Consider the following 25,631-nt stretch of genomic DNA (forward strand, 5'->3'; position numbering starts at 1 on the left):
TTATACAAATAAGCAAGATTACAGTTTAATTAGATAATAAATATATCTCAAATTGAATAATATTTTAATGAATTATTTTCTTTTGTGTATTCACTGTTAATATTCTAGTTCATAAGCGACTTTAAAGACAAAGTACAGCGGTTACCTGGGCGACTTCGTTGGTTACAATGCACTGGCTTGCATATCTTACATTTTCCAATAAGAATGAGATCTTGTCTACACATTTGTCACATAAATTATGGTACATGTCGTGCACAAGTTGTAAATTATAAGTTTAGAAAGTTAAAAAGTTAAGAAAATTTGATGTATTATGTTAATAATAAAAAGATTTTTTCAAAATTATAATAAAATAAAAGAAAAAAATTAAACGACGTTTAAGTTGTTAATGACTCAATAATTTTATTTTAATTAATATTCTTACCTTGAACCTTCTGTCATATTTTTTCACAAAAAATTTATGTTTAACCTCGTCCTTCTTCGCTCCTTATATCCGAAAAGAACATCGCGGCTTCCTATTTCTGTTGTGTCTGTCTTTTTCGAGCAAAATTCTACTTTTTGAAAGATTAATATTACCTGTAATGAAAGATTGAGGAGTCCTGCATACAAAGTGATATTACTATATAGCTTTTTCAATTGATAAATTGCATAAACTGTTATTCAAATGTTCCTGTATATGGGTAATTTGCGTTTATTTATTCTTGAGAAAATTTCTGCAGTAATATAAACGTGAAAAAGTCATTGTATTGCAAAATGTAGAAATATTGTTGTGAATACGTATGACAGTTTTTCAAAGAAGTTTACCTTATTCATAAATACCATGATACTAAATATAATCCATCCTCCCTCTGATCGTATATTCTACTGCGGTGTGTCTTATGATGTCTAAAGTTAAAAAATTGTTTTCTCAAATCTGAAAAGACGTTAAAGAAACATTTATATAATTTGTTCAAGTAAGTAGAAACGTTATATGAGTAGATTACTTACTCTAATATACAAAATAATTATAGAATATTTATTTACATACATATTCACTTACTTACACCTTGTATATTTTAATTCCGTCACTTCGTTGACAGCTATTCTAACCACTCCGCAAACAGTGGCTTGCATTCTGACAATTTTGCCGCGAAGATCATAAAAAAAAGTGCAACCTTTCTCCGTGTCGCTAGTCACGTGAGCATCCGCCATGTTAACATTTACATTACTGTCATATACATACAGTACACATATATACTGTCATTACATATACATTACTGTCGTCTTGCATTTCATTGGATCCGAACCGGATTCAATGAAATGCAAAACGACAGTAATGTATATGTAATCAAAACGAAAACTGCGCAGCCATATTTGCGCGGACCCGCATTTTTTCGCAGTTCCTACTGGTTATACTAAGGTTTACGTTACGTGCACTATAGATTTGCAGTAATTTGTTAACACAGCCTCAGTTTTACACTTCACATTTGAAAATGCGCGCGCGTTTCAATGCGTTTCCGGTTTTGCTCTTCACGCTCTGTTGGCCGTACTCTTATGGCTCCTGCACACAGAATGCAGCAACACTTGCCTATTGTAGTAGAAAAGAGAGATGACGCGGAATTTTTCTGAAAGATTTAACAAAGAAAGTATGGACATGTTCGTTCATGTACGGATTGCCGACCGGATTGCAGTAGCAGCGATCGCGTGATATGGTGCGACCAATCAGGCGGATTCTGAGTGAGCCAATAAGAGAGAACGAAAGGGTACGTGCCGCTGAATCAGGAGGCAGGACAGCAGTCCCTGGCAGGGAAGAGATCGAGTCTCTCGAGGCCGGAAGAAAAATAAAGTACATATATATTCAAGATTTTCTTCCCTTTCATTAAAAATTTTGAGCCTTTCTCCTACATTTATCAGAAATGAGATTTACTCGCGAACAGGCTGTCCGACAGTTTATGTGATTACAGGAGAATACTATAACCTTATTTCATTAGTGAAATGGTGGTGAGCGAAAAAAGACTGTACCAGTTATGGCGGACAAAGACAGTTTTCGATACACCGCATCGAAACCCTGCGAGCTCGCGTCACAGTGAAGTTGCGTCTCATCCCCTGGATTGTACAAGGATAAAATCGGCGTGGAGACTAACTTGCTTTTCAACAATTTGAATGCCTCCGTTTGTTTCCGGCCGAACTCAAACGTCACTCCCTTAATTAAATAGTATAGAGATTCCGTGATTACCGAACATTTTTTTACGAATTTTCTAAAATAGGAGCATAACCCTGGAAAACTTCAAACGTTCCAGACACATTTAGATCGGGAACTCTTTTATGGCCGCTATCCCGGAATCATTCGGACGGATATCCTTGACCGACCACGTATCCTAAAAATTCGATCTCCTCAAACATAAAATGGTCAGGCGCAACTCGAGGTGATTTTCTATAAGTAACTTAAAAATACGTTCAAGCACTTTTAAATGCTTTTCTACAGTCTCGGTGGCAACGAGAAAATTGTCCATATAAGCCGCGACGTCACCGCTCTCAATTAAATCACGCAAGATATCATTAATGAAACATTGAAACCGAGCCGGCGCGTTTTTCAATCTGAAAGACATTTTTGCGTATTCGTATTGGCCGAAAGGCGTAATAAAAGCAGTATAGTTGGCACTATCTTTCTCTATATATACGTGATGAAATTTGTCTTCAAGATCTAGTAATGTAAAATAACGCTTTCCTTGCAGCGCATCGATCTGTTCTCTGATTATCGGTAACGGGTAATCGTCACATGCAGTAATTTTATTAAGAGAACGATAAAATCTATGCACATTTGAGTACTTCTGTCCTTTTTCCGTACCAACACAATCCTGGAGGAATATTCGGAATTACTAGGACGAATGATATTTTAACAAATCATCTAGAATGGTACAAACTTTGTTTTTTTCATCAACCGATAACCTACCTACAAAGTGACATGCCCGTTCCTTTTTTACGTGTAATTTTAGTTCTGCTCTTACTTTAGACTCCGGCTTCGTAGCTTCGTAGTTTCTAAGTAACATGAACGAATCTTTTCTGTAAGCTCCTGATTGCGTATGGTAAATTTGGATTTATGTTAAATTTATCCATCTTATCCACGACTGTCTCACGTCAATGTATAATATTTCATTCGCATTGTCCTTAACTTCCTTTCTATCCAACTGCTGCGCCATAGTAAAGTCCAATTTTTTTAATCCGTTTCCACCAAGCAATATGTCACATCGCATAGTATAGTCCGGTACGACACGTAATTTTAATTCATTCGAAATTTATTCATGCAAACACAGTACCTATAATCTCCAACGCGGAGCTATTAATACGTAGGCTGCTGGAAAAGTTTCTGCAATCTAGTACTTCCAGTGGCGCCAACGTTCTGCTATCATATCCGTAATTAGACGTTTTTAATCTATAATTCAATTGACAGTTTGTACTCAAGCCAACTAGTTTTGTTTGCATAGTATTTAAAAAGATTAAATAATAAAGAGCATACAGCCACAACTAAGGATGTAAATAAGTTATATATTATTTAAAAACAATTTCATAACAATAAGTAGACGTTTCGGTCAAGATTTGACCCTCTTCAGTACAATAAAATTAAATACGTTAAAAATTAAAACTAAATACATAATTCAACTAATAACTATTAATCGCAATTGATCGAAGTAGATTAAGTGGAGCTGGAAATTATTGTTCAAGGAGAGGGAGATAAAGATCTGAACTTGAAGAGGGAGATAAAGATCTTGTACTTGTGTGTCTCTTCATGTGGGGTTCGTCATGTTTAAAATGAAGAATTCTTAATTGTATTATGAAAGAAAAAAACTTTTGTAATTCATTTCTATTCATATAGCGCGACAACAATTAACTGTTGTCTTAATCTACTTCGATCAATTGCGATTAATTCCGTATTATAAGGTGAGAATAAATTTTTGTTACTAGCTACATTTATTAGTTGAATTGTGTATTTAGTTTTAATTTTTAACATATTTAATTTTATTGTACTGAAGAGGGTCAAATCTTGATCAAAACGTCTATTTATTGTTATGAAATTGTTTTTAAATACAATAATATATAACTTATTTACATCCTTAGTTGTGCCTGTATGTTCTTTATTATTTAACCTTTGTAAATTTCTTAGCCACTTTCTAACAATTTAATATTTTAAAAGAAGTTATTTCGTAAGAAAATGGACATTTTACGTGAAAATTTTTGGGCAATGATTTTTTACGATTACAAATGTAATCTAACTCCGAAACAATGCATCGATCGACTTCATTTGATTTTTGGGGATAAAGCACCATCCAATAGGACTGTTTATAATTGGTTTGCCGAATTCCAGCGTTGGATGTACCTTTCTTAGTGATGAATTCCGTGAAGGTCGTCCATCCATGTCTGTTGTTGCCACTAATGTTAATGCTGTGCGTGAAATGATTGAGCGAGACTGGCATATAACATACCGCGAGATTCAGACATCCTCAGGCATTGACATGAAAGCAATATATATGATTTTGCATGATCACTTGAGCGTACGGAAACTTGCAGTCGTTGGATCCCAAACGATTTGACCGAAGCTCAAAAACAGGTTCATGTTAAATGGAGCAAAGAAATACTCGAGAAATTCAACTGAGGTCGGTTAAATTTGGTCTACAATATCGTTACTGGGGACGAAACATGGATCTATTCGTATGAGCCCCACAGTAAACAACAATCCACTGTTTGGATATTTCAAAATCAACCGAAACCAACAAAAGTTGTTCGTTCACGCAGTGCTGCCAAGCAAACGATTGCTTGTTTCTTCGATTATACCGGACATGTGACAATCGTGGCTTTAGAGGATCGAAGGACTGTAAATACTGATTGGTACAACAATTTGTTTGCCAGAAGTCATAAATGAATTACGTAGAACAAACCGAAATCGTCGCATCATCCTTCATCATGACAACGCCAGCTGTCACACAGCACGTCAAACCGTGATTTTTTATCCAGTAATAATGTCGAATTGATGACTCATTGTCCGTATTCACCTGATTTATCACCTAATGACTTCTTTTTGTTCCCAAAACATTAAAAATAAGATGCGTGGTGAGCGATTTGAGTCGCCTGAAGCAGCTGTTGAAACATTTCGTACACTGATTTCTGAGGTTACAGTCTTAGAGTGGAAAAAATGCTTCGAAAATTGGTTCGAGCATATGCAAAAATGTATCGATTTTAAAGGCGAATACTTCGAAAAACAATAAAGCCATTTACCGAATTTTACATGTTTTTTTTTCATATTGTTTGTAGAAATTTTTCCAGCAACCTCATAATGCTTCTTTTCAGCCTGCGACATCGAACTCGGCGGCATAAATCTAGATTTAATTATAATAAGCTAATCACATGCGGTGTCTAACTGTGAATCCGCGCAGAGTTCACAGTCTGGTGAATAAGCATGGAGTAGCACTTCCCAGCGAAGTGCTTCTAACGTTTCCTTGGCAAGTTTTGTGACGTGAGGCCGAGCGTTATCATGAAGCAAAATCACTTTATAATGTCTCGTTTCATATTCTGGTCGTTTTTCGTGTAATGCTCGGCTCAAACGGATAATTTATTTTCGGTAGAGATGCCTTGTGACTGTTTGACCAGGTTTCAATAGCTCGTGGTACACTATACCCTTCTGATCCCACCAAATATAGAGCATTGTTTTCTTTCCGTAGATATTCCGCTTTGGCGTTGATGTCGATGGTTGGCCTGGATCACAAATGGTTTTTCAGTGTTTGGAGTTATCGAAATAGATCCACTATTCATCGCCAATCACAATTTGGTGCAAAAACTCCTTTCTTTGTTACCTAGCAAGCAGAATTTCGCAGATGATTTTTCGCCTTTCAATGTCTCTTGGCTTCAGTTCATATGGGACCCATTTTCCTTCCTTGTAGATCTTTCCCAAGGCTTTCAAACGATCGGAAATAACAGATTGAGCACAATTTAATGCTTTTACAAGTTGTTTTGACATGGGTCTTCATCCACCAATGCCTACAATTCTTCGTCTTCAAATGCTCTTGGCCGTCCAGAACGCTCTTTATCACATCAAAATCACCACTTTTAAAGCGTCGAAACTACACTCTGCATGTTTTATCGGAAAGAGCACTATCACCATAAACTTCTACAAGCATTCGATGAGTTTTAGCTGCAGTTTTCTTCCATTTGAAGCAAAAGATTAACATGCGCAAATGACGTTTATTTGGCTCAAATGTCGACATTTTCAATGCAATAAAAAGCAATGTTATTGATGCAATCGTATACTTTTATATACTGAATTTTATAGACAGATGATAAAATTAAAAAATTAAGTTTGGTTTAGACATTAGAGTTATCGACAGTTCTAGCTAGATCTACTCGCCGCTAGATGGACGGAACTTTCCGATTGACCTATGAATAATAAACATGTCACAAATTTCAGTAAAGAGTTATTTTGCTTATATTTCTTTATTTCAATATTTTATGTGATGTGACGCCTCTTTGGCGCTCGTCATACAAGGTATTCTAAAATTATTCATTCTATAATTTTTGATAAAATTTTAAAATCTGAAAATATTTTTTTAGAAATTATAGAGTTAATGCAGAAGTGTTACATATTTTTTACAGTAAGTCAAGTTAGAGCGTGGTCAATTAATTTATAAAAAAATGTATTAAATAAAATTTTTATATGCATATATGTATAGTACTCGATCAAATCAAAGATGCAATTACATTAGTAATGCGACCAGTCACCGATAATATATCATCGATAATTGGCATCGATAATTGCCTGGCATCTTCGAGGCATCCTTTCCACCAAATTAACGGCATATTCTAACGATAAGGTTCTCCAAATCCGTCGAATCTCACGAGATAGCTGCTTTGCGTCGGGCGACTGCGACGGCCAATCCAATGTAACTATGCCAGATTGCTATTTCCACTCGGTACAGAGCTTGCTGCGGTGTTTGGGATCATTGTCCTCCTGCATACAATCCTCATTTTTGTTGATGAACCAGCGTTCGGCAGACGGTAACAAAGCCTTTTTGTAGATTTCGAGCATTTTCTCGGCGTTCAGGTTGCAAGTAAACAAGTACAAAATGCCGAAACCCTTCTTTGAAAAGCAGCCCCAAAGATGCACCTTTATTCCATGTTTAACGGTCCGCTCGATAATTTTATTTCTGGAAATTGACCAGACTCGTTTGAGGGTACAATGTGCCCATATGGAACATTCGTCAGTAAAAATTACGTTGCTAAAGTCTCGATCAATGTTCTCGCGTGCGAGTCGCTTCGTCACATGTTTTTCATTCAACAGAGGTTTCTTCACTGTGTTACACCATTTCATGTTATTAGCCTTGAGATAAGTTCGAATAGTTTCATATGATATATCTAAATCTTTCTGCTTCAATTTTGCTTGATGCAGTGTTAAGCTAGGATTCCGTGAAAACAGATTCACTATTTTTTTATAGTCTTTTTTGTCCACTTTGCATATCGAGCCACGTTCCGGTAAATCATCGACATTTTTTGCCACATTATATCGCTGCACCCACTTCTGTACGAATGATTTCGACTTTTTCATATATTTAGCAACCGCTAATTGTGACATTTTTGGATCTTTCGGGTGAGTGCAGAGGAACACAGCTTTATAGCGTGATGCGTATTTGGTACTCATGGCGCTTAATGTGATTCTCTTAAGAAAGTTCAATGACAACTGAATCTTCCTTGATAGTGCATCAAGGACAAAGATGTCTTCTATGGATTCATGATAGATTTAGGGCGATATCTTTTATTAGCTTTGAGTAAGGCCGACTACGCTCTTACTTGACTTACTGTAATATATCAGAAATTGAATGCTAAATGTTCCAAAAAGAATATAAACTTTCTTAGTATTTTTTGTAGATGTCATAATTCATATAAAAATTCCGGGAAAACTTTACATTAGGGCGCGAAAAGTGGGACCACTACCACTGTGTGATTGCCGCACAAACTTTATGACTCCTCCGTAAACATGAAATTTTTTTCGCGATCTGTATATGTTTCTCGCTTCATGCTTAGCACGTATGCGATTAGAGATTCTTAAAATTCCTATAGTAATTAGAAGATTATATTGTTAAATTATTATTTGTGTTCTGTATACAATTTGACGTGTAAGTGATTTTTCTTTTGTAGTAGGATTTATTTTGAATGTAGTATTAGTTTAATACTTACGTTGTTAGACGCTTTTTCTCTTCGTCTTTCCAGACACGTGTGCATTCTTGCGAAGGTATTTACAGTTATTATACATTTTATTTTTTTTCATTATTTGCTGTTTTTTCTTTGTTTTATATCTTTCTTTAATTCTTTCTTCTGTATTTTTATATTCTTCATTATGGAATGCGTAGATTTTAAACACGCAAAAAGACATAAATTTTCTCATGATTGGTTAGAAAATGAGAAATATAAATCTTGGATTAAAGAAGTTCTTAATGATAATAATTCATATTTTTGTATTCCTTGTAATAAAATGTTTTCTCATCACGAGTTTTTAAGCATGTTGAATCGAAAACTCCTCGAACTAACATGGTAAATAATTGCTGTGATGAAAAAACAATCATTGAAAAGGAATCTCGTGAAAGAAAATTTTGCTATTCATGGCTTGAAAGTAAACAATTCAAACCATGGTTGCAAATAATCCCAAACAATCCTTTCAATTGTTTTTGTTCCTTCTAGAATCTAAAGCTTCGATGTGATTTCGACAAGCTTATGCGGCATTCTGACAGCAAGAAATATGTTTCGGAGTGTTAGAAAAGGGGCTTCAGCGTAGATTTGAATACGCATGACAAAGACTCTACCTTTTGAAAATCGGAAAAAAATTGCGGAAATAAAATTTGCAGCATTAATTGCCGAGAAAAACATTTCATTTGAAATGGCAGAGTCAATCTTAAATTTCTTTCAAGACCTTGGAGAAGATTTCGGAAGTTTTGAAAAGTATGACGATGAATCGGAATAAAGCACCGAAAGTAATAAAGAATGTTTTATGTGTTCGCGGGAGTGGTTGGTCGAAAAATTACATAATAATAAATTTTCTGTTCTTGTTCACGAAATATCTGATTTAACTAATGATAAATGGATGACGTTTCTTGTTCAGTACGTTGATCCTCAGACTTTGGATGTTCGAACAGAATTATTAGAATTAATTCATTTGGACACGAGTGATTGTAGTGCCGAAAAATGATTTACAACTTTTAGAGCCAAAACGTGGAAAAAACAAATTCTATTTTCAAACATTCTCGCTCTTTCCTGTGATAACACCTCTGTTATGACAGGAAGATACGAATCATTTAAAACTATTATAAATTACAAAAACATTGCAAAAATTTGATAACAATGTCTTTGTCACGCATCTGCATTAGTAGCAAATACAGTTTGCAGCGTAATTCCTGAAGCATGTGAGGAGCTTTTGCGAAAAGTGGCATCGTTTATCTCTAGCAGTCCTAAGCGCTCGTGTATTTTTGACTAATTCCAAAAATTATTTAGTTTTGATAGGATTTGTAGAAAAAACTGTCTGTTTTAAAACTGTTTGAAATGCGATGGCTTCCACGTCATGCATGTGTGGTTAGACTAAACGAAAATTGGGATGTGTTGTTAAAATTTTTGCAAGAAAAGCAATTGAACGAGAAATCAAAATCTGCTTTACTATCTCTGATGCAAAATTGAGAGATACTAGCGTACTTGTTGTTTCTTGAGTATATTCTGGATGCATTTAACAAGTTTAATGCGTCTTTTCAAACTGAAGAAACAAAAGTTCATTTACTTCAGTCAGCTGCGAAAAATCTTTTGAAAACCGTTCTTAAAAATGTTGTAAAAGCATCATTATTAAATTTTGTTTCGATGAGTATAATTAATCCTTTGCTTGTGTGTAATCGTCTATCTCCTGATCAAGTTATGGAAAAGCTTGCCAAGATCTTCTTGATCGATTGAATCAAGGTCAGGCTAAGATTGTCAAATCAGTTTGAGACAATTGTTTGGCATTCTATGACATCGCTGCAAAAGAAATTTGTAACAAACTTTTTATCAAGGACGAATTTCTGAGTAAATTGAGGATCTTTGAACCAAAATTTGCTCTGTAGCAAGAAGACGAAAAAAATAGCAACCGAACAATTCCGTTCAGGATGTTCTTTTTGTTGCCCAACGATTTGGCAGATTTGATGAGGAGATATTAAAAAAAGAATGGCAATGTCTAAAAAAGAATTTTACATCAGAGCAGAAAGCGATAATAATTAATTTACATTTTGATGAAGCATGGAAAACAATAATGGCAATTAAAAAGGCAGATGGAAAATTTAGATATTCCGTTTTAAATAAATTAGTTAATGCAATTCGATCTCTTCCAAATTCTAATGTTGATGCCGAAAGAATGTTTTCCATGCTAACAGACGTAAAAACCAAGAAACGTAATAAACTTCATGCAAATAACGTTCAATCTCTATATGTATTCAAATCAATTTTGAGGGCAAGAGGAGAAACGACTCGAACCACATGATAGTTGATGCTCGACATTTAACTCTCATGTTCGAAAACTTGTATAAAACACAAGAAAAAATACATGTTTTTTGCATTTGTTTGGTACTGATGAACATCCTTCTACGTCTTCGGATTTGTAACTAAATCTCTCAATAGCCAAATTAATTGATTTTATTTTTTTATTAATTTCTAAATTGTTATCTTACAGCATAAAGTTAAAAAAATTATTTTAACTTCAGAGAGGCTTAGTTACAGTTTTTGCTGCTTGATGGCGGTTAATATTGCCTTTTTTAACAACATATACTTATTTCTTGGGTATCTCTTTTTCCTTTTTAGTTTTTTTTGTTTGGTTTACTTTTCTTTGATTATAAGCTTTTATAACATGATTTTTCATGCAATCGGATCGGTAAGTTCTTTAATGCAACCTCACGCAATCTAGCATTCACGTTTCGACACAGAACATATCCTTTCTAAAAGTTTTTCCAAAAATTACATGCGGCTTCTCAGAAAAAATACGTAAGTTTAAAAATTTTTTATTGATATAACATTCTATCATCTTCTAACTAAAAGCCATATCTCGCAATGTAGCACGAATGTTACCACTCGTTTGGATTTCATATTCGTTATACTTAATTTAAATTGGAAAGATTTTCTAACTCAGCGAAAAATGACCGACAATTAGATGTGTAATTGATATTAAATTGACTTTGTATCCATGTCGATTTAATACCAATTCAATTCTCACTGGATACTTTTTATACCAACATTGTGAGTATCAAGTAATTCAAGACGTTGTTTCGCCGAGCGATACGTACCAAACGATAATGGTGCTGTAAATGCAATCAAAGGGCGAAGCCATCATGTCGTTAATCGTACAAAATATCATTATTCCTCGAACTGGCAGCCGCAGGTTCAAACTCAGAAAATCACCGTCCAGAAAATGCAAAAGCCGACTGTGTCAACGGTGCAAAACGCTCAAACAAAACAATCGCCAGTCCATCATCACTATCACCAATGTAAATTCGATAGCCAAGACGCACAGTCGAAACAAACGGCTCTCACAATTTTCAAATGTTCCGTTAAAGAATCTCAGGCCTCGTATAAAGCGCAGAAAAATCTGTTGACTACCGCCACTGCGTCGAACGTAAATATCATGTAAATATGATTGATATCGCTACATTAGCTTCGCTAGAATCAAAGAAGAAGACAAAAACGGACTTTCAGCTTGTCCTGGTTACTCCTCAGGAAAATAAAGTTGAGAAATTCCTATTATAACTTAAAATGTGGAAAAATTAGACGAAACAAAGGCAGCCACGCAGACTCAATTTATTTTTGCCGACAGAAAGCAGTGATGGCATACAAATCTACGTATTGGTGAAGATAGATAAACAAGGACAGATACAACTACTCGATAATAATGCTCCCATTGGAAGAAACTACATAGAATCTGGACGGCACAAGAACCTTACATAGACTTCAGTTCAGGGGGGGAGGTCAGAGTTTTAGACAACATTGTTCTTCAAATCGACAACAATATCTAGCCGAACGCTGTCCGATCATATTGTAGTAAATCATACCGTCTATAGAACTGATATATTCGCCCTCGGTGACTTCGCTGAATCTGAATCTATCAATTATGATATTACTCGAAGCAATCTGCCCATTCAGTTGACGAATCCGACTTTTACACATCGGTGATCTCCACTATTCCACCTTTCCTCGAGCTGCGGATCACTATTACAAAAATCTCAGCATCTCCTACATATCCACCACAGGAGAGACACAAATTCCCCGGTGAACGGAATGCCTTTTGCATACTACTCTACTAACAATGTCTAAGACGTATCAACTCTTACAATTTTTATTCCAATTTAAACTAAATATGATTAATATGTCAATCAAATGAGTAGTGACATTTTGGCTACATTATGAGACATGGCATTAAGTTAGAGGATGATGTAATTTGTATTAATGAAAAATATTAATTGTAGAATTTATATATTTTTACTGAGAAGCCATATGTAATATTTATTAGGGACATTTTTGAGTAGAACACGTTCTGTGTCGAAATGTGAATGCTGTATCGCGTGAGGTTGCATTCGAGAACTGAACTGAGAGTGAATGACGCGAAACAACGTCGTCTAGACTAATCTTTTAAAATAATACATATTCCGAAAGTTACCGAAGTTTGTCTGTAAAGGGATATCGCTTTGAAATTCTATGTACGTAGTTTATGGTTTTTTTTATTATTTATACGAGTACATCCCATACGTACGAGTAATTTTGGCAGAGAAAGAAAGACCTACGCGTATTATCTTGCTTTTCATTGTGTGAAAAAACTTTTTTATAAAAACTTTGCAAAATATATACGTTTTTGTAACTGTAAATACAGTAGTTAGATACTGTAGTTCCTATTCCATATAAATATTATTAGTTAGCGTTTTGAATTAAAAATGTGTAATATGTCATACTAACATTTTGTTCGCTTGTTTGTGACTAATCTTACTTTGAATCTTTGGACGTAGCATTTTAATTAATTGTGCAAGTTTTGTTTACCGCTTTAATGCTTTTAAGTTGCTTTACTTAAATACCTGCTTTATTTCTTTCCTTTCCCTCATTCCTTTGGAAATATAAATAGTTATGATTCATACGTGACTTATTAGATAATTTTTTATATTTTCTCCTGATAAAAGAAACTACCATCTTCCCGCGGTTTCCATCGAGCAATATGGACATTAATATTTATTATTCAAGAATGTTTATAAAAGATATGTAACACATCTGTTATTTATTAAGATTGCATGTACAGTTGTGTTTTGTTGAACGATTTTGATTTGTAACATATGTAAATGAGTGAAAATATATGAAATAGTTTTAACACTTGACTCCTGTCCACGTTCCTGACAAAGAGTGGGTTCCGTATTTTCCAAACTTTATATTTTAAAGCACTTTTTTGTTTATTTTTCTGCGTTAGTTCTTTAACTACAATAAGATACAATAACTTCGTCAAAAATTGTCGTATAGGGTTGTTTAAAAAAGTATTTTACAGGTAGAAACCTCTACTTTTCGGATCGCTACTTAAAAAAACGATCTCTGAAAACGAAATCTGGAGATTTCATGAAGTTACGCAAACATAAATGAAGATATATCAGACTCAAAATTTTTATGAAATTTGCGAAGCTCCATGGAGTGAAATAAAAATTGTATACAAATGCGATTTACATCATTCGAAAGAGCGAATTTATCTGCAATTTACTTTTTTACGAAGCCCCGTATGATTTTTTTTCATCAAGTTATTCAACGTTGAAGCAAAAGGACCATTTTTGCAATTTGCATGCAGCTATTGAAAAAAATTAGAGTCACTTAAAATCAGCATTAAAAAAACCAAATTCAAATTTCACATATCTCCGCGAAGAATGGTCGCGAAGCGATGTACGAAAAAACATTTTAAAGTCATAACTTCTTTAATTGTAAGAGGACAGTTTAACATTTTCTCTTTAAAATGATTTTTTATCATTATACTACAATTTTTTTCACTAAGTGATTTAAAGTGAGTAGTGCATCATGTAGTCTTTTCTCCGAAAATTTCTAAAAATTTTGTCACCTTATTAGCATTACCCGAGATGTACCACGGGGAGGTTACACGATCGGACTTACACCTCATGAGTGTGATGGGAAGAAGGGTACGCAATTTGAAAAGACCGCCAACAAATATCCAAGAACTAGAAGCAGCATAGCATCGAATATGATGGGAAATATCTCAAGCCATAATTAGATTTTTCCTAAGGTTCACATATAGAAGGATTTCAATTATATTGTTTGATAAGTAAATTATACATTGAGGTAAATTTACAGAATGTTGGGTGATATAACTATTTAATGAGTTAAAGAGGAGAATATAATTTTCTAATATGACTATTGAGTTTTTCTTAAAAATTACGAATTGTACAGACAAATGAAAGGCCTGAATATATTATAATTGCTAGACTAACATATATAATTAGGAAGATTCATTATATTAATTGAGATTAATTAATAAAGAATTTTAGGTGAGATGATATTAATTAATGATTTAAAAGAGGATGGATACTGTATTAAATTAAGATAGTTTGATAGCATATCTTAGATGAATGGAATCTTGATATAAAGTTGTAAATATACAAATTGTAAATATTAAATTGTACAATATATCTTGTAACGAGATTAATTAGTGGAGGTGTTAAAACATATTGTAAATAAGTTGTTACATATATTATAATATAGGTATATCGTGATGTATATAGTGTAAAGGTGTATAATATAAATAAATTAGTTGCATGTAAATAAATAAATTAGGACATTGTTTAAATTTAAATGTAAATAATTACAATATTGATATATAAATCTGATGTATTATTGTTCCGTTTATCTAAATGGCTCTAAAGACGAGGATGGAGTGAGCTATGCTCCTGCCTCCGTCTCTGGGCCCTACAAAAAGGATAGGTGATTTATGAATTAATGTAATTTATTATAGATTTTATTGGTTTATTATATATTTATTTATTTATTTTTCTTTTATTGGTCTATAGGGGTAATTATATTGTTAAATCGAGCAGATCAATAAGATGCAAAGAGATTTAAAAAAGAATATTATTGATGGTAAAATTGTGTAATACGTACTCGTATAATTGTTAATGATTTTGATTTCACTATATAGTATGAAGCAATCCACATGTGGAGCAATTTATCTTTTGATAGATATTTTGCCTTCCTAATCCTAAGTTATGGCGAGGGGATGCGTGGCTGACGGGAATCGATATATAGTAGGGATGAGTTGGCTCAGTCAATAGCGACCTTGTATTTGTGGAACCCATTTCCCAGAACGATTGGATGGCGTTGATGCTCTCTGTGGCTGTTCGCCGCGGTTGCTCGCTATCGGAAAGGGAGGAAGGGGGGCCTCTTTTTCGACCTAGCTGCTGCTCGCTGGCTTGTGGTGTGGGCAAATGTGTCTTCACCAAGGTCGAGTCGAATTTCAATTTAGGATGTATTGGGCGGTTGTGGGATTCGTCCCGATGTCATGATGTTGGGTGCATCGAGTATCTTGGTAGCTTGGGGGGGGGGAGCTCCTTCCGTGATCGTATCGGCCTGTGGCTGGGGGGAGTGGCTTGGCGGGCTCGGCAATTAATGGAATAGGAAGTTACATTTACTAGACAAGACTTTAATAACGTGTCCCTCTCGGTGGTTAGCCTTAATTAAGATTTTTGCTGTTTTTTCCTTGTTTGTATAATGAACAAGTATAGAAATTGAAAGCGTGAGTCCTTATGTGTCCCGAATGAGCGAGATTGGAGTTACTCGCTAATACTTCAAATAAATAAATGGTTATGTCGAATTAAAGAGATAATCATTCAGGAAGTCGGAATCCTGAAACCCGGTTTGTCGTTAGTAGCGTCCCCGCTAGCGGCCATCGTGGTGGAATCCAGCAAGGGGCTGGGAAGATTGCTGGTGAGCCCCCAATCCGAAAGAGTGATCGCCGATGGTTGTGATAAAGATGTTCGCATCACATCAACAGAATGCGTCGAGACGAACGTTAGAGTAGAGATGGATCCAGTTCCGGGACCGACTGGATTGTCGAGCGGGATATGAGCGAGGTGAATATCCCTATGGGGGGTACGATGATGGCTTCAGGTCCGATTTCAATTTCGTCGGATTCTGACATGCAAGTGGAAGTGGAAAGAAAAGAAAGAAGAAAGGGTTCCTTTCTGGAACCCTACAAAGCGGACCCGGAATAGAGGATGAGGATGACGAGGCCAAGTACGATCGCGTAAGTTTTGCTCAGGTCAAGAAGCGTTCTAGCCGCAGTAGGAGTAAGAGAGATCCGGATGCTTCACAGGACAAACACAGTGGCTGGTCTTCCAGACTATCTGTCGCAGAAACAAAAAGGAAAATAATGGACGCTGCGGATCAATTTTTGGTGCACCATCGATAGTGACAGAATCGATTAGGTATCTGAATAATGCATATGATGCACGAAAGCGCACAACGCCAATCCATGGCGAATAAAGACACCAGATAATAATAGGTATTGAGATTACAAGAGTAGCAGTGCAGGAATTGTCGCATCGAAATTCAGAAGGTCACAGGAGAGAGGTAGAAGGGCGCCGCCTGGTAGTCGAATATCAAAAGGTGAAAGAGGTTAAGTCTTTGAAGGAAGAGAGAACTCGGATTCAAGCAGAGCTATCGGGTGTTAGGACGGAACTGGCAAGAGTGTGCAGCGAGATAATGGAATCTGGGGCGGCTGTGCTTATCCAGCAGCGAATTACTCAGAAGAGAGGTTCTGTTGGTCGAGAGATTGATCTTGAGAGTGGAAAAGGATCAGAAGAATGGAGGAGATACGCAACAAGTGCGACAGGGATAAATAAGAGTAAAGATGTACTGGGGAGTGTGAACATCCCTCATCCAGTGTATCGTTCCTCTTTGGACGGCATGAGGAGAAGGCTGGATCTGGAGGGATTAAACAAAGAGAGGAGTGTGGGCAGAATTTTCTTTAGATACTGGGGTATAGATGATGTCGCTGACATTGGAGGCGATATCGGTTCGCGATATCTGCGAGAGCGTATTCGGAGTGGCCGAGATGGGCGAGGATGGAGAGGTGGTGGGGGTAGTAGAAGAAGAGAGATTCGCGTTGCGCAATCGCGGCGGGATGTCGGGATCAGGCATTTTGGATCGGAAGAGAGCGGGTGTATGGGGAGGGAGATGATAGGACTATCCCCCCTCCTTCTCTTCCTTCGATGATGACCCTCTATTGGTGGACGGGTTGAACCTGCTGTGGACAATCGTGGAGAGAGCGGTGTTTGAGGAGGGATTCCTGGCACGAAGATTGGTGCGTACACCAGCCGTAATGGATGAATGCAGGGAGAATGGCCCTACATATGCGGAAACCATGACTCTTGTTAGGGAATAAATTTCGCTACGAAATAGAGGTATACATAATACGAGGGTAATCCCAAACGGGTTCTCCCCTCTTAATACAAATTATAGGAGAGGACGCGAGAAACAAGGCGAGTGTTCTAGCTGAACGTATGAGAGAAGTCCTGTACCAACACCCTCAAGTAAGGGTCATATGTCTCTCATCAATGGGGGAAATGAGGATTCTAGGAGTTGATAAGTCCATTACGGAATCCGAGATAAGAACTATAGTATGTGATGCTGGAGGGGCGAACCCGTTCGAGGTAAGGATGAATAAATTAAGACCTACGCGGGGGGGTCTATTTAGTGTACTCGTATGGATGCGGGGCCTATTGGCCTGCGCAATAAAAATCTGCGACATGGGACGCTTGAGACTGGGGTAATCAGTGAGGATCGAACTTCTTGAAAAGAGACCAGTGCAGTATTACAGATGCTTGGCGGGTCACGTGAAAGTACAATATATCAGTAAAGTTGACAGAAGCAACTTGTGTTATAATTGCGGGAGTGCGGGACACTTCGGGGACTCCTGTAGGGTAAAACCTAGATGCCCAGTGTGCGAGGATAGGAGCCTCGATACGCATCATAGGGCAGAAGTGCGTTTTGTTCGCCAATTCGGAAGTAAATAAGGATGCGTTTCGCCCACCGACTCAAGGAGGAGCAAACATCGGAAAGAACCAGGGTCTGAGTCGGGCCCGGTTATAACAATGGAAGCGCTGGGAACGTCGCGAGTTGATTCTAAGAATCCGGTGCCGATGAAGGAAGTAAAGACGGCTGATTGGAGAAGTTCAACGGCCATTGACACTGTTGAAGATTTTACAGTTTAATGCAAATCATTCTTGGGCAGCCCAAGACTTGGCTCTTCGCAAAATATGGAAGAGTTCTGCAGAGATAGCCGTTATTTCTGAGCCGAGTAGAATCGAAGGAGATAATAGATGGATATTTTCGAAAGATACGTCGGTGATAATAACCTGGCAAGGTACAAGAGGGAGATATCCATGTATTTTCCTGGAGAAGGGAGAATCTCACGTAGTAGTGCTCTGGAGGAAGACAATTATAGTAGGTTGTTATTTCTCCCCTAACAGATCTCTATTAGAATTTGATGGATTCTTAAACATCTTGGGAGGGGTAATCATAAGAAATAGAGGTAGACCACTGATACTTTTAGGAAATTCAATGCTAGATGCGAAGTATGGAATCAGATGGGAGTTAATTTACGAAGCGATATTTTGCTCGATTGGGCTGAGTCAATGGATTTATTCATTTTAAATAAAGGGTATGCACCCACCTGCGTTTATCCTAGAGGGGAATCAGTGGACACCTCGTGGACTTCTGAGAAAGCTATGAGAATGGTGTCTGAATGGTGGGTGTAAACAAACGAATATACTCTCTCGGACCATCGCTATACCTTCATAGATATTGATGGAAACATGAATAGCTTTGAACGGTGGATGCAACCTAGGAGCCTTTTCTCACGCTGGAATTTTCTCAAATTCGATGCTGACCTGGCTAGAACATACGAGGTCTGTTCAAAAAGTATCGCGAATTTTGTGTTTTTTCAAAAATTATTTATTTATTCATGAATATCTATTTTGTCCCCTTCAAAGTAATCCCCATCAGATATTATACACTTGTGCCAACGTTTTTTCCAATCCTCGAAGCACTTCAAAAAATTATTTTTTGTGATCTTGTTCAGCTCCTCCTTCGATGCCGTCTTTATCTCCTCAATCGTAGCGTAGCGTCGTCCTTTCATGGGCCTCTTCAGTTTCGGGAACAAGAAAAAGTCACAGGGGGCCAGATCTGGGGAATACGGTGGCTGCGGCATCATTAGTGTGTTGTTTTTGGTCAAAAATTCGCGCACAAGCAACGATGTGTGAGCAGGGGCGTTATCATGGTGCAAAAGCCAATTTTTGTTCTTCCACAAATCCGGGCGTTTCTGGCGGATTGCTTCGCGCAAATTGCGCATAACTTGCAGGTAATATTCCTTATTGACCGTTCCGATTGGCCAATACTATTTTCTTCACTTCATCAATGTTTTCGTCTGTTGTTGACGTGCTCGGGCGTCCGGCACGCTCTTCGTCGTTCACATCTTCTCGGCCCTCTGAGAACATTTTGTACCACCGATAAACGTTGCTTCGGTCCAAGGTAGCTTCACCATATGCCACAGTCAACATTCGGAATGCGTCCGCGCACTTAATTTTGTTTTTCACACAAAATTTGATACAGATTCTTTGATCCATTTTTTGGAACACGCAAAAATCGAAGACGAGCCAAAACACGTGCAAGCAAAGCAGCTATCAAAAATTAACTGAACATTCAAAATGGCCGAACTTGTCGGCATAAGTGAGAGACATGAGTACCAACATAACGCCACAAAAAAATCGAAAATCGAATATACGTAACCGCGGAAATTCAAAATTCGCGATACTTTTTGAACAGACCTCGTATATATTAACCAAAACATAATCTAACAAGAGAAATCCCTATGGAATAAAGAGTTAAATGGTTGGCAAGGACACTCACTGAGATCTGCTCGATGCCGCGTGCGGGAGTTACAAGGAACAAGCCAATGTATTGGTGGAACGAAGAGATCGCGGAACTAAGAAGGCAGACGCAAACTTCAGAGGGCGAGAAGGAACACCTTGGAAACATCTAAGGAAATCAAGAAATTGTGGAGGAATCTGAGAATGCTCGTCGAAATTTACGTAGAACAATCTAGAAATCTAAAGATGCTGGAAGGAGTTGTTGAATATCTTGGAAGAGAATCCGTGAGGGGAGGGGGTAGACTCTATCGGATAGTCTTAAAACATCTGAAATCTGGGACACCATCCGTCATTAATGAACTTTTACTACAGACTTTGGAGAATGTGATCTTAACATTATTCCCGATTGAGTTACAGTCTCCAGTGGAGAAAGTATCAATCGGAGAGTGGGCGGAAGGAAACGCGGTGACTGCCGCGGAGGTCATAGCTTCGGGCGCTCACATTCGCAAAGGCAAAGTTCTGGAACCGGATGGAATTCTGGGTAGAGTACTGGCTGGATAATTGGATCTAATGGCACCGTGGGTAGCGGAATGCTACAGTAAATGTCTCAGAAAAGGAGTCTAGATTGGTGCTTCTCAGAAAGCCGAATAAGAAGGGCACCCTCATCGTTCAGACCAATATGCCTGCTAGATGAATTAGGAAAATTATTTAAGAAAGTGTTATGAGAGACTCCATACGTATCTGAACAGTAACAATGGTTTGTCGGATGGTCAGTTCGGATTTAGGAAGGGGAAAGGTCTACCGTGGATGCGATTTGATGGTTAAGAGAGTGGGTCAAAGAGGAGGTCAACGAAGACCGCATAGTGGTTGCTGTCTCACTGGACATTTCTAACGCTCAACACCTTACCATGGGGAGTCATCAAGGAAGCATTATGGGAAAAGGGCATCTCTGGATATTTGTTTGTAGCACTTGTTGACTATCTCTTAGATAGGAGATTGACTTATGCCTGGTGGACCTTCAGAGATCATTTTAAGATGATTATTCTTAAGGTCAAAAGAACAGTAGTTGCTTTGAACCGAAGAGAAATTTGAGAGGTCCTAGTGAGAGACGGAGACACCTCTACGCGGAAATGGCAGTCGCGATAGTCATGTATGCTGCCCCAATTTGGGCTGACGCGACGAAGAAAGATAAAAAGATCTACAGTGATGTCAAAAAGGTGTTGAAAAGAGCTGCACTAAGAGTTATATGCACCTATAGAATAGTCTCACACCCGGCGGCCGCCATATTGACTTGGATGATCCCATTTAAATATTTAGCATCGAGATATAGAAGTTTATCTGCGAGTTAAAGAGATAGCCAATGAAAATTTGTAACACCTCGAGATTTGATTAGGGACGAGAGATTACACTCCATTTGTAGATGGAAGAAGAATTTCCTCAGACTCTCAAAAGGGGCGTCAGGCTTCAGAGTAAGAAGGGTATTTGTAACAGAACTTGAAACATGGATGGAAAGGTTTGATGGGATGGTGTTTAGAGTCATCCAAATGGTAACAGGGTATGAGTGTTTCATATTTATACGAAATATGCAAAGTAAATAATTCTATTTGTGTTCATTGCTTTGGTGAGGTAAACACAGCACAGCCCTAGCCAATTGCTCGGCTCGAGCAATGGATAATGCTCAGAATCCAATTGACGGACATTATTGAAGTAAACCTATCCTTGAAAGCAGTAATAAAGAGCATCTTAGCTAAAGAGAAGAATTGGAACGCTTTCTGTCGGTTTTGTGAAAAGGTGTTGATTAGGAAGGAGAATGAGGAGAGGAAACAAGAACGACGCGTTTCAATACATATGCGTAGATTCAGACGTAGATCAGATGCGATAATTCTACCTTCAGTAAATGGAGGGAGGATTTAGGAACTTAATGAACTTTGAATATTTATATTTGTGTGCGTGTATTATGGGTACTGGATGGGTAGCATCTGTATGTATTCGTATGTGTAGGAATAGTAGAATTTTTTTAACCGAATTTTTAACGGGAATGTAGATAAATATAGGATTAGTGAATTAGATGCTGACAAATCCTCCAAGAGATTTCTCAGGAAGAGATAGATACCCGGAGTAATTATGAGGAAGTATTAATTCTTGAAAAGAGAAGGAGGTCCTGCAGCATACCGAATAGGTGATTCCGGGGCCTCTTCCATAACTTTGTGGTAGATTTGTAGAAAAAGGGGGAGAGGTTTTAGTTGGTAGACATATCCCTTGGCAATCTTACTCGTGGGACAAGGTATGCGAATCCAATGCGCTCAGGTGAATCCGGGCGTTTTCCCTTGCTGGAGGGATGAATCTGGCGACCAGTCTTCTGACACGAGCGAAGACCGGGGCACCTCTCCGGTTAGAGCTTATAAAATTTCTTCTACACAAAACAAAAAAAAAGGTTAGGCTAGGTTAGGTTAGATTAGGATAAGTGAATGTTAATTACTCGAGGCTGACGTAGAATTTGATTGCACGAATTTGTAAGGAAGAAGAAATTAGTATTTGTTTGATCTCAGAATCAAACTCGATTCTTCGTGATGGGCAGATGGACAGATCCTATGAGATATTCCCAATTGCTGCCATCTCCTGGCAGTGATCAAGATGCGATCTTGTGTGTTTGCCGCTTACGAGTGGCGAAAGGTATGTTATAGTTGAATGGGAGAGAATTATAGTACTAGTTATTTCCCCCCCCCCCCATTTGTTTGATAAAGATTTTTTCGACCGTACACAGGATCTGGAGCGACAGATCTTAAGATATCTGGAAAGGCCGCTGTTGTTACTGGACGATCTTAACACTTGATTGTCGGTCTGGGATTGTAGAGGCACGAATCTCAGGAGGAGATTACTCTTTGATTGAGCGGAGAACCTGAATCTCTGCTCATTAAATAGGAGTGTCGTCCCTATGTGTATTCACCCCTATGGGGACTCAAGTGTGGATCTTTCATGGGCCACGCCCGCAATAGCGAGATATATAGGTGATTGAAGGATTGCGATCAAACTGAAATCGCTCCACCAATATGTCCTTATGGACTTGAGGGACTTGATAGCGAGAATTTGTGAGAAAAACTGCAGGTCGATATTTCCCTAGATGGTGCACAAGGAAGATCAATCTGGATCTCCTCGTTGCTGGTGCTGTTTGTAAGACGTGGTCTCTTCTCCCAGGAGACATGTGGTGGCCACTTGCCTGAGAATGCTGAGAGACGCGTTGAGGGAGGCCTCGGATGTTGCCATGCCGCGGCAAGTAGCCATCGGTAGACTTTCGGTCTACTGGTGAAACAAAGAGATTGCGGAGCTGAGGGCTTGTGGGCATGCGCTGCCAGGGGACATCCGGAACTTCTAGCACGAATTATGGGAGACGAGGAAAGATCTAAGGGAAGTGATTAGAAAATCCAAAATGAGCCTCTTGCAAAAGTTTCTTGGATAGGGTTCTTGGATGGGGAATGCCCTTTAAAATAGTAATGAGAAATTTGAGTGTGGGTCGATCGTGGAGGCGCTTCCACTGAATATAGTTGGAAACATTGTCGATGTGTTGTTTCCGCGGGAGAACGCTGGAGGACCCGACAGTATCTGGTTTATTTGAGACGATGTTTGGGTTGTCACCAAGCGGGAGGTGATAGAGGCGTGCGCCAAGCTTTACGCTGGTAAAGCTCCAGGGCCGGATAATATTGTAGGAAGCATTATAATCAGTGCGATAGATCGTTTTGTTTCGCTGTGGGCGCAATGTTTTTTGGTATATATGAGGAAGGAATGCTTCTTGAAGGCGTGGAAGACTGCAAAGTTAATTTTGCTGAAGAAACCTAATAAACCGGACTTTCGGTTTACAGACAATTTGCCTCTTGAACGAACTAGGGAAGCTTTTTGAGAGGGTTCTGTGTCGTAGACTATTACTTAGACGCCACTGGAGGTGGCATCATATTCAATGGACAGTTTGGTTTTAGGGTGCATTGGTTCACCGTGGTTACGAGAGATGGTGGATGATGACTTTCGAAATGAGAAAGTAGTGCTAGTTGTGTTCCTGGATATTATATCCCATAATTATTATGTATTCCTGGATATTGTCAACACCTTTAACTCCTTTCCGTGGTCTGTGATTCTTGAGGGAAAAGTGTCTCGGAATACATCCGGTGCGTCTTGGACGACTATTTCTCAGAGAGGAGTTGTTTATGAGGATCTTAATAATCGGTTTGTGCGTATACACATGACATATAGAGTACTACAGGGATTGGATAACACCCTGTTGGTGGTTAGGGGGCCTATCTTTTAGAAGATTCTTGTACGGTCCGAGTTGGGTGCAGCTTTAGTGATAAGAGCGATAGTGCAGCTGAGCTCTTAGGATCCTTAGGGTTTCGATGGAGAAGACGGAGACCGTCGCCTTTATGACGAAGGATTCCAAATGCTTCGGGAGGGAGGGGGGGGGGAGATAGTGATTCCCGTGAAATACCTGGGCTTTCGAATTCTCGGTAAACCTTCCGGAATCATTTCCGCCTTTTCCTGCCGAGAGTTTGAAGAATGGCCGCCACTCTGGGTAGGCTTACGCGAACATCGGCGGGCCCAGGGAATGTCGGTGTTGTGTGCATGCGACTGCTGTACTTTCAATAGTGACGTACGGCGTTCCTGTTTGGGCACAGACAGTGTCTAGGAATCGTAAAATCTGTCGGGACGTGGTACTGCAGCGGCAGCTTGCGTTAAAAGTTATCCGGGGATATTGGACGGTCTCCCATGAGATAGCTATTCTCGCAAGAATGGTGCCATTTAACTTCATGATGGATCATCTTAGGCACACGTACTTGTTTGCGTAACATTCTGAGGCGAGACAGGGTAATAAACTGAGGGCTTAGGCGCTCCTTCAGTAAGTAGAGCAAAAGCGCTATTACGCGATGGAGGGAGTACTTTTTAGGACTTCTTTCGGATACCCCCAGATCGGTGGTGCGCGAGACTATTGTCGATAGGTTACCACAATGAATAGGGAGAGCTCATGGTGGTCTCACTTTTTGGATGAACAAATTCTCATGGGTTACGTCTGCTATCAGTCATACTTATATGAAATTGATAAGGCTGTCTCCGATTTGCGCCCATTGTGACGTGGACGAAGACACAGCGATGCATACCCTCTTGCACTGCCCTTCATGGAATTACTTATGGCTCTTGATCCGAAGAAGACACACTCGGTAGCCGTGAGGATCACCGTAAAATTGGATGGCTGTCACAAATTTTTACAAGATCGTCATGAAATGTAAAGAGGCGGAGAAACCGATAGTGTGATGCTCTGCTGCGGACTCTTCCTGCCCATTGTTTTGGATTCGGTATTCAATTGAAGTATACGAGGTCTGGCTATTAAATAACGAGACTGCGCGCGCAGAAGGCGTCCTAGAGGGGTAGGGTGGGAAACGAATGCAGCGTTGGATAGCTGGAAGTGTCTATTATTCCAGTACGAAAACACGTTTTTGTCGCAGTAGTAGTATTTTTTCTATAGAGGTTAGAAACGAACTTGTTTTTTTCTCGTGCCGATAACAATGTGTGACGAAAAACACGAGCAACGGATCAATGTGAAATTTCTCGTTAAATTAAAAAAAACTCCGACTGAGTGCTATAAGTTGTTGAAAGAGGCCTATGGTGAGAATTCTCTATCTCGTGCGCGTGTTTTCGAATGGTATAAACGGTTTTCTGAAGGCCGAGAGAGCA

General features: G+C 38.4%; 1 protein-coding gene across 3 annotated transcripts in view; it reads right to left on the reverse strand.

Annotated features, from left to right (window-relative positions):
- The window catches only part of LOC108746577, a 61,970-nt gene that overhangs the window by 21,455 nt on the left and 14,884 nt on the right, over positions 1-25,631 (reverse strand). The window lies entirely within an intron of this gene.

Source organism: Trachymyrmex septentrionalis, unplaced genomic scaffold (assembly GCF_001594115.1).
Source record: "Trachymyrmex septentrionalis isolate Tsep2-gDNA-1 unplaced genomic scaffold, Tsep1.0 scaffold179, whole genome shotgun sequence".
Lineage (NCBI taxonomy): Eukaryota > Metazoa > Arthropoda > Insecta > Hymenoptera > Formicidae > Trachymyrmex > Trachymyrmex septentrionalis.